This window comes from Mustela nivalis (genome assembly GCF_964662115.1).
Source record: "Mustela nivalis genome assembly, chromosome: 6".
Taxonomy (NCBI): Eukaryota; Metazoa; Chordata; class Mammalia; order Carnivora; family Mustelidae; genus Mustela; species Mustela nivalis.
This window is the reverse complement of record NC_139025.1, coordinates 16115094-16127107: the sequence shown is the minus strand read 5'-3', so window position 1 is coordinate 16127107 and position 12014 is coordinate 16115094.

Genomic DNA, 12014 nt, shown 5'->3' with positions numbered 1-12014 from the left:
AACAGATCCACGTGAGTGCTGGGCAGGTCATGAAAATGGAGGGATGTGTTGTGAGCGTTTGGATTAGGTGGAAGGAGGTGGCTTTCATCATGAGAAGTACATGACAAGAAGGAACCAGGCGTGGAAGGACAAAGAACAGAGCATTCTGGGCAGAGGATATGCTTTCCAATGTAAAGTTAAATACCGGGAAACATAATTGTTGATTTTCCCAAATCTCTGGACCCAGCAACCCTCTGTCCTTGCCATGTGCACCCCAAGCTCTAGTGTCTGAGTTGCCACTAAACCATCTCTCTCTCCCCCAGACAATAGCACCAATATTTGGATCAGTGCTACCAAATTGGGAAATGCCTCAGCTCTTCCCACTTTACTTTTCTCCCTAGCCGTCACTATGCTTCAGACAGGGAATGGATACGTCTATTTCATTTTTGTGCAGTAGCGACCCATATGGAGACTGCTTATAAACGGCTCCACTCTAAAACTAGTGGTTGGTAAGATCTCTCTCAACAGCTTAGAGTTTTCACTGAAAGCCCTGGAAAATAGTGACGTCAATAGCCCGAAACCAGACCCTGAGGTCTTCCAGGACTCTTTTTCAGAGGAATTTGAAAACAGACACATTCCATTTTGCCCTGTGTTAAAGAGCTATTGATAATAAACAGAATTCAGCTTAGAATGTGTGCCGTAAAACAGCAGAACCCTGAACCAGCCCCCCTTTCTCACCCAGGGCAACACTCTGCAGGATTCTGCTGATATTCACACGGGGTTTAAGCAAGAACATCTGGGAAGTTCATGGGGCACTAACATCTCAAAGCGTTAGTTCCTTGAATTCTTTGTTATTCTGACTGCACGAAGACCAATCCCCAAGCCATTATCAGAATCCACCCACCTTCAGTTCCCATAAATATTATGTCTACCCAGAACTATGTGAACTATTTCGTCGCTGGAATATGAACCGGGCTGTGAGACTTGCTAATGGGAATGAAATAAGAGGAGCATTAAAATCTGAAGGAGAGAAAATTCAGTAGCAAAGGGAAACATGGACTACGGGATTATGTATGTTTTGTGGAAAGAAGACAGACAGCTCAGTTCTCAGGTCTGGATTATTCAGCCCTCGCAGGATTATTTACATCCAGCCCTGAATGTATGCTGACACATTCCTGGGGGAAGGAGGGTGACTTTCATTGTAACACATTAAAAGAAGCTGAGTTCAGCTCTCCCAGGTCGTTCTTGTAGTTGGCACTCCTTATTCCTGCCAGTGGAGCACTAGGGAAACGGAGGCAGCAACTGTCAGTGATTTCCTGGGAAAGAGCCAAAGAGCCAGCCGTGGCTATGCGGTCTGGAGCTGAGACTGAATTCAGTTTGTGGGCACAGCTCTGATGCCGGGGCCATCTCCCATCGTTGGCAGTCCTAGCACATTTGTGAAAAGGCCCTGTAACCTGGAAAGCACCAATTATGTGTGCGTTACCAGTGTTAAACGGATGTTCTCTGCCCGCATCTCCCACACTCTCCTCAGTTAAACCTATTTTCTGCAGACTTCAAACCTGACATCGTGGGGTCCTCCTATGAGACTTCCCTGAGCACTCAGGCTTTGCATTTATAGCACTTACCACCATTTCTAATAATAAATGCTCAATTAGAAAGCGGTTGGGCTAATGTCTAAAAGAGAAGATCCACAAAGGTTGGGAATCTTTGTAGCATTCACTGATGAACCCCCAAACACCTACAGTAGGACGAAGATAAGGAACCGGTAACTCTTGATTGAGTTTGTTTGGTATCTGTCTCTCCACTCCAGGAAGGGAGAAAGCTTGCCTATTTCACTCATGATGGACTCGCTAGCCCCCAGTGGACTATCTGGCCAGGTGGTAGCTGCTCAAAAAAATTCTTCTTGAGTGAATGGAAATAATAATAGCCAAAATGTTTTGGTGATTGCTCAGGGGTTTTGCCGAGTGTTTTACAGTTATTGCTATGTTACTTAATATTCACCCAAATTCAACAATATAAGTATATTATTATACCATTTTGGCTGAGTAGTTTCAGTACATTCTTAAAAATAATGATCTTATAATTCATTAATCCACAATGAATAATTGGGCTGTTTTCGCCCCAGTATAGTAGGTAAATAGTACCCTGGCGACCTGAATAAGTGAATTTATTTTCCTAGGTATCTAGCAGGGAGTGATTGATGAGAGAGAAACTCCGTATCCTGGGCCTTAATTATTCTTAAATTGCTTAGAATTAAATTATAGCCTCAACTTCTATTTACATTGAGTTTTGGAGGGAATACACACACACACACACACATATATATATATATATAATGATACAATGCTGGTTGCATTGCATTTATGTACAACCACAAAATATCACAAAATATGTACAGTGTAGATGTTTCCGGTCCTAACCAACTAAGCTAACCTGCCGAGTAGAGTGTTTCCACTTCTGCCAGAGGAAACAGCAAACAGGAAAAAACTATGGGCCAAACCTTACCCAAGATGCTGGTTCAACTGGTTCTGCCAGTGTCTCCTGCACCTGCCTGGGACACCAGTTAGAAGGCGGGCTTGTTGTCTCCTCTGGGAACCATGCCGATCTCCACCATTCAGCCCCATCTGATCTGGCTGAACCAGGCATAGGGCAGTCAACATCCCACCTCCCCAGGTAATGCTGGAAGTGTTTGGGTGGTGGGGCTCAGTCCAAGCAAGGATCAGACCAACCGGAAACAAACTGACCCACCCCAGAGTGGACGCAATTCCAAAGGAAGTACTCAAAGTATCATATTCCCACCATTGTGTTATATTCTTACCCATCCTGGTGAGATTATGTTACTCTCCTTTGCCAAAGAAACTGGTGATCCAAAGGTCCACAGTGCAAGGAGTGGTCAGTTTGATGAGGAAAATGGAACAATACTTGAATTAGATCTTCTTTCTTTTTTTTTTTTTTAAGATTTTATTTATTTATTTGTAAGAGAGAGAGTGAGAGCAAGCACAGGCAGACAGAGTGGAAGGCAGAGTCAGAGAGAGAAGCAGGCTCCCTGCGGAGCAAGGAGCCCGATGTGGGACTCGATCCTAGGACGCTGGGATCATGACCTGAGCCGAAGGCAGCTGCTTAACCAACTGAGCCACCCAGGCGTCCCTAGATCTTATTTCTTGATTCTTCTGTCTGCTCTTCACCCCTGTCAACCCCACCCCATGCAAACCGAAAAGAAGAAAGAATGATCAGGAAAAGAAAACACCAAGCAGGGACTTTTCATAGAGCTATACAGATTCCACTTGAAAGGGCTGTCCTTTAGTGTTGGATTAAGTCCTTTTGACGTCTGTAGTATTAAAACGTCCTCTTCTTTATAAAAATGATGGTGGTAAGAAATGGTCATTGCTTGGCAAAATTAAAAGCTGGCAACCTATGTCTGTGTACGAACTTTTTAAACATTTTTCTGGCCCCTAAAATCCAGCAGTGTGGGGAGCTCTGGGTTACTGTGCAGTAGTGTCCTCAGAAGCTTTGGGAGAGGTTGGGAAGGAGAGTCTCCCCACTTCGTGTATGAGAGACCCCACGTCTGCCGGGTGGGCTCTGACTAGCCCGGTTGCCAACTAGCACAAATGTGAGGGCGGACTTTGAGTAGAATGAATAATGTTCTCTACACTCCCAGGATCCTGTTCTTCCCATCTGCCTAAAAGCCTAGTGCCCTCCTGTGCTGCTGTCTCACCTGTCAGGAAGGAACTTGTCTGATTACCTGAATTACATTCAACTTGAGTTTACCACTCATCAGAAAACTTGCACTTTAAAGCTAAGACCTGAAGAGAGTGGTAAATGCTTACTCCAAAGGCATATTCCACTGATAATGACATCTTAGGGACAGCGAGGGAGCATGCCTTGACATGGGCCACATCAGATTACACAGGTGGCCATTCGTCCAGCCTGCCTGTGAATCAAACCCAAGTACACCTTGACACTGCTCCGTTTACAGGCCACCTTGTCCAGGAAAACATTTTAAAACTCGAATGCCTTCTGCTTTGTGGTTTTCAAAACCCTTTCATGAGCATTCCCTAATGTGACCCTCTTAGGTGAGAGGTAAGCAGGGCAAGTAGCTGTATCTTTGTTTCTACAACCAAGGAAAGCCAGACTTGAGGAGTGGGAGTTGAACAGCTGCAATCGGTCACGGCTGGGATGGATGAGGGGTACAATGTGCCCTGCACTTTGGTCTGGGAAGGCCAAGTAGGTCACTCACTGTTCCTCCTGGCCTAAGATGAGGCTTTTCTGCTATGAAACCGTAGTGGGTAGAGGCTCCACTCAGTGCTGAGATGGGGGAAGGGGTGTTGGGGGAAACTGTGCCCATTAATAATAATCAAGCATTTCTACACCATTTGGTATTTCCACAAGACCAACTGATAATCACTCTATCACTGTAGTTGTCTGAGGTCTAAGCAAACATGTAGGGTCATTGGGTTCTCCAGATCCCATTTTACAGACAAGGACATTAGCTGGGCAGATCGATTGTCTTGCGGTTTGAGGAAATCAGCAGAGCCGGACAGCATGGTCCTTAGGTTGAATTTGGTCAGCTAAATGGGGCGGCTCAGACAAACCCCCCAGGCGGGAAGGGCCTGTGAGTGAGTGTGTGCATGCGAGCACATACTGCTGTTTTCAGTATCATCAAAACCATAATCCATTTGGTATTTTCTGGATTAAAGACTCCCAAGGCCACACACCATGACCCATAACCATGTTTGGGTCACGGTCAGAAGAACAAAAAGAAAGAACTAAGTCTGGGGGTGGGAGAAAGACATGGAAGCTTTAAGGTTACAACAGATGCCCTTGGACAGTTCATGTGCTAGTGTCAGATCTAGGCACCTAGAGACTGTGATCTTCCATCGTATTCCCCTCTTCTTCATCCACACTAAGAAATGCCCTCAGTCACCTCTCCTAGCTCCTCAGGTCATCTTCAGTGTAGAGTGTAAATATTGCCTCGTTATTACTCTTTCTGTACAACCCAGATAGATTGGCTCTCAGAGACCCAGACATTCTGTATTCCTGGAAACTCAAAGAGAGATGAGAGAATCCGAAAGGGATGTTTGATGGTCTAAAAATGATCTTATATCAGACTTTCAAACATCCCCTGGCAGTGTCAGGACAGGAGGGAGACTTGCCTGGCAATGTAATGTATTTACTGGGTAAATAGTAAGCACTTGCAGTCTCTGCGACTTAATCAGAATGAAGTTCATTACGATAAAGAGCTGTGCCCTTTGGTCCTATTTGCATTAAGCTGTTTCATTCACATCTCCAAAGGAAATTGTAGGCTATAAGCTAGTCAAGGAGTGGTGGGGAGGACAGTTAGCAAGGATATTCACCAGAGCAGATAAAGGGGAAAGGAAAGGAGGTAGTGGGCTAAGATTAAAGCAGAGAGAACAGATTCCCTTCTTATCAATTCCAATCTATGAAAGTAATTTTGCTTTCTTGTTTTTAACTTGAGGTTTGCATCAGTCTCTCTCTCTCTCTCTCTCTCTGGGTTTTGAAAATATATTATCGGGTCATCTAAACCTTTTATGAAGCATTTCAGACTTGTATGTGCATGAGTTGGTGAAGATTTATTATATTTGACACCATAACTAAAGATTTTAAGGCATTCTTTTAAGCACAACTCCACTGAAAACTCCTGAGGCTAGATCCCTATCTCTTGCCAGATGTTAACTTGGTTTCACTGGTGGGAGCCCAGGGTAAAGTTAAAACTGTTTCTGGAGACATTTATTTGTGCCTCAGAATGTTTAACTCCATCAGCATATTACTATTATATAGCAAGAAATCTGGGATTCCCAGATCGGAATTCTCCCCTATCCCATCCACCCTGTCCTCAATCTTTCTTTCTTTCTTTCTTTTTCCTTTTTTTCTTTTTTCTTTCTTTCTTTCTTTCTTTCTTCTTTTTTTTTTTTTGAAGAAGTCGTGCCCTCTCCCCGTTTTGAATTAAAGTAGGCAAAGAGAAAAGCGTAAGATTCAATGAGTCCATGAATAGAAGTACCAACACTTGTCCTTTGGGATTCTCTGGTATTTGCTCAAGGTACAAGCAATCTGGGAATCTCTGGGTAGGAATACGGATAAATGATGTCATTCAACAGAATTAGGACCAGACGGAAAAATGTAGCCAAATCCTGCAGGGGGTAGCGGCTGAACCCTGGCAGTAGGTAGGAAAGGCCCCGACTGCTCTGGAGAGGGTAAACAAGTGTAACTGTGAAGGCAACACAGTCTCTGAGGCTGAGAGGGTAACAGCATTTTTGAGATGTGCAGTGGGGTAGGGTCGGGGATGTAACACCAAATACTGGGCTGTGACAGCTGCTAGGCCCGAGGGCCGCCACTTCCACAATGGACTTGGGTCACAAAGGACCTATGTCATCTTGAGTCTGTATAATCGGTAGATGCAAGCTGCACGTTGAGCACGTTTTCTCCTGGATCCCATCCGTGGCGACGGATCCAGACCTCAACCTCCAGGATCTGTTTGAGAAATAAACAAATAGGAGACAACCACCCAAAACAGCAACACAGTACAGCGGGCGCAGGCGACAAAGCTCCGCCTTTGGAGACTCGGGCCAATCAGAAGCCTGTTGCTGGGGCCTGGTGTTTGGCCGCCTGACGTTCCCATGGAGACGGAGGAACGTTACACACTAAACACTGGGCGACGTTGACGTCTATGCATTATATCCATGGAGACGACTGAGTAAACGTCATCCCCTCTCCCGACTGCCCCGCCCTCCCGCCGCGCCAGGGGCGGAGGGAGCGACGCAGACGCCGCCGTCACGTGCCGTGGGCCCGGAACGAGACCGGGTGGGCGGGGCCTGTTGCTATGGCTGCAGCTGCGGCGGCTGTTGTTTGGAGCTGGAATTAGAAAGTGCTGAGACGGCAGTGGAGCCAGAACCGATTCTGGAACAGCGTCTCCCGCCCCCGGGCCAGAGAGGGTTCCCCAGCCCCTGGAAAGCCAGGACACCCCCTAGGCTGTCCCAGCACGCCTCAGCCCCAGGTCCTGAGCCAAGATCTGTGTACTGCCTGGGATTCCAGACCGAGGGCCAGACCTAGACCACTCCCTCCACGCTTAGTTTGCGGTAATTGTCAGGGTGACCTCCCAGACCGCCGTCTCCTCCAGACAGCAGCAGCCCACAGAACAACCACCGAGCAAACTGCCTGGCCTATGACACAGGAGCAGAACCCAGCGTAGAAAACTTTCCCACTCTTGGAGTAAACTCCAGAATCAAGGGGAATCAGAAGTTTGGATGTCTTTTAGACTTTAAAAACAGCACGTTAGACATTCATGCCTTTAGGGTTTTGTTGGAGACTGGAAGGAGGGGTGCCTGATAACCCCATTCAAGAGTGGTCCTTCCAGGGGCGCCTGGGTGGCTCAGTGGGTTAGGCCGCTGCCTGTGGCTCGGGTCATGATCTCAGAGTCCTGGGTTCTTCAGATTTTCCTGGGATCGAGCCCGCATCGGGCTCTCTGCTCTGCGGGAGGCCTGCTTCCTCCTCTCTCTCTCTGCCTGCCTCTCTGCCTGCTTGTGATCTCTGTCAAATAAACAAATAAAAATCTTTAAAAAAAAAAAAAAAAAAAAAAAAAAGAGTGGTCCTTCCAGAGGGAGAGAAGATTTAGAAATCTTTGAGGACTGGATACTGAAAAGTGGGAAAATCTGAAGAACCCAGGTCAACAGGAAGCAAAGCCTTGATTTCTGTATTGTTTAGTTGTGTCTTGTGTTTAAAAGGTAGCCCAGTGTGAGAAGGCTAAGGGTGCCAGCCTCCTTTTTCCTTATGCAGTTCTGGAAATCGCAAGTTGCAAACAAAACCAGCTCCAGTAAGAGAAGTGAGGGAGTTAAGATGACTGCAAAGACAAGTGCCCTGAACAGAATGTGGCATTTGAATGATAAGGCACAGCTGAAGGGTCTAAGGCTTTGAATTTTCTCCAGATACCACAACCTTCCAGCCTAGCTGAATTTACATCATGTCTTATTTTTGAGGGAAAGCAGAATTGTTATTTGTTTGAATTAAAAATAAGCCATCGGAGGGGTGACTGGCTGGCTCAGTCGGAAAACACACCACTCTTGATCTTGGGGTCTTGAGTTTGAGCCCTGCCTTGAGTATAGAGATAACTAAAATAATAATAATAATAATAAAACAGTATACACAGAAAAGTAACAAAAATAAAATGAAATGCTTAATAATAATAAGTCTTTGGGGTAAGCACATGGCAACTGTTTCCAATGGCAGAAGCATAAAGAATTTCATTAAAATGAATGGCATCTGGGGTTGATCTGGTTGATTCTTCCACCAGTGTCTCCCCAATCCCATTTTCCATCTCTGACAAATCAGCACCTTGGGGTTTCCTCCCTATTACTCCTTGCTAGCCCTCTCTGGGCTCCCATTCAGAAATCTTACCACCTCCCCACAGAGCATATCCGTTCCCTTTCAATATTCCTTTGCCCCATCCTCTGACCTACCTATTACTCACTTCCCTAACACCCTTTTCTAAACAGTTCTCCCTTAATTCCCTTCCCACTCTGTTGCCACTCCCCAGGTTTCTACCCAGTTGATCAGCACTCCCCAAACCCTTGCCCCATCCACCCATCTCCACCATCATGTTTTTCCTGTCTAGTCCTCACTAAACAGAGGACGGCAGCCTTTTGCGAATGTAGGCTGAACACAGGAAGAAGGGCAGTTAGCTAAACAAAGGAATCATCTGCACTTAAAAAAAGGAAAAAAAATCCCCAGATAGTAGTTGAGATTCGTGCCTCATATCCAAGCATTATGCAGATTTTTGTTATTACAGGACTACAGGCAAGGCAGTGACCTACTAATTCTGACATTTTCAGGAAAGTATGATAATTTCTGCTTTTTTTCTGGCAACTGATCATCAAGGTAAACTCCTCTGGGGGTGTCAGTTGCACTCTCCCCATCCGCCAGTACTCTACCTAGAGCATATGGCAGAGAGGCAAGAGAGAGAGAGACCTCATGTTCAAGGAGATGGGAAGGCCTGACTTGTGGGTAGATGAGATTGAATCAGTTGGGGCATGGGAATGAAGTGGTTTGTGTTTGGTTTAGATGGGAAAGGAAAGCCTTGACATGATTTACCCCCAGGCATATAAATAACCTATCTTACGATCTAGAAGGAAAGTGGAAGAGCAGTCCTTGTTATCTTTCTTACTTCAAACTCAGGAGTTAAGTTAGAATAAGACAGTTCTATTTGCTGTGAGATTCTCTCTCACTCTCTAGGTCTCTCTTCCAATCCTTCCGGTCAACCAGGCTCCCAGCAGGCTGCTGATGGAGAGCAAGGGGAAGGGAAAAACTGAGCGCAAGATTCATCCAGTTCTTCGATGCAGCAGGACTGACTAGAGTGTCTTTGTGTATGTTATCTCATTTTATCCTCCCTACATCCCTGTGGATTGGTCTTTTTGTACCCATTTTGATACCTGAAGAAACTGAGGCTCAAGCAGGGAAGTGACATGTCCACAGACATAGTACAGACCCAGGTTTCCAACCCAGGTGTTACTATCCAGAGCTTTTCTCCTCCTGCACCCCAAGCTGATGTGGTGTACACGGAAATTCTCTACCTGGATCACTTCACAAGTTCACTTTTCCACCGGCAGACTCTAGCCTTTTTTCCTCCGAATTTATTAAAAAGAAAAGGCAGAAGGAAGATTGAAGATCTTTTTGTGAGATCTGCTAGAACTTCATGAAAAGGTGCTGACACCACAATGTGAGAACAGGGATCCGTCCCTGCCTCCTGAAATTAACCTATATTTCCACATTGGCCCAGGAGCCAAGAGACAAAGAGAGACATGCCCCAGAGCCCCGGCAGCAGAAAAGTTGGGGCGAGTTCTGGGAGACTCTGACCTGCCCCAGGCTAGGGAGGGCACTATCTGGAGAGTTCTGCCAGATTCCTCTGAAGCTGTCACTTGGGCCCGGCCCCTCCTCCTTCCCCTCTCTCCTCCCCCACGCTGACCCTGCGGAGGAGCACGTCCAGCACGAATTCCTCCAAACCTCAGATGCCTTTAGGATTTTAATAGGTCTAAAGAGTTCCCTCCTTGACAAGCAGTGTTAGTCAAGTTGAGTGGGTGTAAAGGGCATTTCCCAGCGATCCAGGGCTTGAAGGAAGGACGGGGAGACCCTCCTCCCTCCCGGCCTTGGCAAACAGCTCCTTGCAGAAATCCCTGTGGGTGGCAGGGAGTCCGAAGGAGCCAGAGGGTTTCTTGCTGGGCAGGAATGCCCACAGGCCACACCTTCTTCAGCCCTCCTAGCAACTCATCCTGTCTGGACCCGTGAAGGGGGTGGCTGTGCCAGGGAGTGGGTTCTCCTGTGTCTGACTCCAACAACCGGTTTATTGTGATGATTCTATTTGTGTTCCCTGTGTTCTGTTTGACTTGGCAGCAGGGACTGGAAAGGGCAACAGGTTCACTCCGGTTTGTACTGGGTGGTTCCTGCAGACACACCCAGGCATTAAAGCCTGTGGCTAGCACCGGGGATGCCTTCACCTGGGGGCCCTCGGTGTGCAAAAGCAAGGTGTGGGAAGTATTTCCTTTTTGTGGACCAGCCAGGTGTGGCTGGCATTTCATCTACTCCTGGGTTACTAACGTCATTCAGAATCAGGTCAAAGGGCAGGCTTGCCAGACTCCCATCAGCCCAAGATCCTGGACCGGGGGATGGTTGATCATGTCCATTTGGGCTGAATTACCCTGAGCACTTACTACCCATAGACACTGTAACTCCTGGATCTAAAGCAAAAATCCAAAGCCTGACAATTGAGTTCTGCTTTGGGGAACTCGTGTTCTCAAAGTTGAAATCTGGACTTTCCTAATGCATCCAGAGTAGGGATTCTTCTCATATAAAGTGATACCATTCAAAGAAAACAGACTTCAGGTCAAATAGACTTAGTCTAGAACTCTAGATTTGCCCCCCTATTTACCTGAGCCTTTATCTAGAACTAACATCTTTTGCACGTGGGAAATAACAACGGACCCTACCACATGCCAAGGGCCGTTCTAAGCATTTTTTTACGAAAACTCATTAAAGCTTCAAAACAACCTAATGAGATGAGCCGGTGAGTACTATTATTATCAACTTTTTTTTTTTTTTTTTTTTTTTTGTTACAGATGAGAAACAGAGGCACAGAGAGGTTAAGGAAATCACCAAAGGTCACCCAGCACATAAGCAGCTCCACAGCAAGGTAGTCTGGCTCTGGAATCCGTGAGCTTAACCACTCCGCAGTAGCACCATTTCTAGAGGACCAAACACCGTGTCAGGAGCCCGGGATGCCGTGGAGAGCAGATGCAGACATAGCTCCCAGCCCCCACCCTGTCATCTCTACGCTTCTCTTCTGAGGCACCCAAGTCAACTTGGAAAGGGCCTTTCTACCAAGTCTAGAAACTACCCTGCCTCCGGACTCTGCCCTCAAGGAAAGACAGGCATTTCCTAGATGAAGGTGATGGTCACAAACTTCCAGCTAGCTCACTAAAATGACCTTGGGAGACTCACAGGCTTGCAGGGGCTCCTCACCCACCCCTGCAGCAAGAAGGAAGCCTCGCACAACCACACTCAGGGCTGTCAGGAAAGAGCATTTGGCTAGGCAAGCCGGCGTGTGCTCTCTGTGCTCCTTCACACACTGTGCGGGTGGGGTGGGGGGTGGGGGGTGGCGGTGGCAGAGGCAGAGCCAAGCGATGGTGCCAGGCGCAGCCAAGCATGTCCAGCAGGCAAGGCCACAGAGCCCTTCCCTGAAGAAAGTGGCCCTGACCTAGACAGCCAGGTAATGAAACCATTTCTTCCACCAGAGAAGCCCAAGCCCATGGCTTCAGGGCCTGGCAAGGCCACAGGCTTTGTTCACCAAGGCCACTCCCTACCGGATGTGATAATGTACAGTGTGGACTTGAGACACTTACAATTATTTCTTAAATGGAGGCAAGGTGAAGGTAATTACCACGGCCCACATTCATTGAGCTCTTAGCGTGCTTTATGTGGCTGATATGGATTCATTTATTCAATCCTTAAAACAACCCTATGAAGTACGTTCT